Source organism: Accipiter gentilis, unplaced genomic scaffold (assembly GCF_929443795.1).
Source record: "Accipiter gentilis unplaced genomic scaffold, bAccGen1.1, whole genome shotgun sequence".
NCBI classification, from domain to species: domain Eukaryota; kingdom Metazoa; phylum Chordata; class Aves; order Accipitriformes; family Accipitridae; genus Astur; species Astur gentilis.
In genome coordinates, this window is record NW_026061103.1 from 668,447 (window position 1) to 669,716 (window position 1,270).

A 1,270-nucleotide genomic window follows, 5' to 3' on the forward strand; every position below is an offset into this window, starting at 1 on the left:
GCTCGGCCGAATCAACTTGTTCTTTTTCCCCCACCGGAAAAATACTGTTGAAAGCCAAGAGTGTTGGCACCCACAGCCCCTCAGAGCCGCCTCTAGGCCCCAGGGGCCCCCCAGCCTCCCTTAACCCTTTCCCTCCCCAGGAGGAGCTGGGGAGGCTCTTGGGGGGAGGGCGGGGGGGGTGCGGAACACAGCGAGCCCCCGCATTCCTTCCTGGGAGACGCCAAAGAGTCCTTAGCAGCCAACAGCCAGAAGGGACCATGGCGCAGCCACCACGGCAGCTCCCGCCGCGTGGGCCCTGGGGCCCCCCGGCGTCCCAGCGTTTTCAGACTTTTGTGCTCCCCGAAACCTTCTACCCTGGAGGTAGGGACCGGTCCCAAGCCCCGCAGCCCAGGGACGCTCGTGGGGGCAAGAGCAGAGCTCACCGCCGGCCACGGCTCCTCTCTCTCTCTCTTAGGCCCAGCCAACCTGTACCATCTGCCCGGGCAGGAGCAGCCCTTCCCTGCAGCCTGGGCACCCCTGCCATGGGGGCCACTCCAGGCCCCCCAGGCACCACCAGCAGCTATGGCACCCCAGTCTGTTCTGGCACCTTTGGCATCCCTGTCACACCCGTCCCCCCGGCGGTTTTCGCACGGGCGTTCAGCAAGCCCGCGGGAGCACCCTTGCCCTCGCCTGGGTGACGCGTGCCCACTCAAGCCAATCTGCGGAGAACTTCCCAAATATCTGGGGCCACCTCTCCCATTTCACCTCCTAGAAGGGAGTCGCCTCCCCGACGTGCAACCGCGTCCCACCGGCACAGCAGCTCCCCACGCGCCTGGCGCAGAGCTGGGGCATGTCGGCCGTGGGGGATGGCTTGGTGGGTGCCCCCAGAGAGTCCCCCCAGCCCAGCACGGCTCCCTCTCACCCACACAGGCCTGAAGATGGCTCCGTGGGGCTGCCCCTTCGACCCCCGGCTCTACCACATCCAGTAGACAGCCACCAACCTGCCTCCACTGGCCAGCGCCACGCTCGGCCAAGGCGCTGCTTCCCTGCCAGGGGCTGCCCTGTGGGGGCCCTGGGGCTGCGGGGCCCCCCCCTGGCCTGGGCAGCCCCGGGGACCCCCCAGGGCCAGCCACAGTACCTCGCCCCCTACCAACGTCAGGCAAGACTGGTGGCCCCAGCCTGCCCAGTGCTGCCGACACGCAGCCCCAGCTACCAGCACATCGAGGGGCAGTCGGCAGAGATCAACACCTCCGGCATGGCCACCCCTGCAGGGGCACCCCCGGGCAGTGAC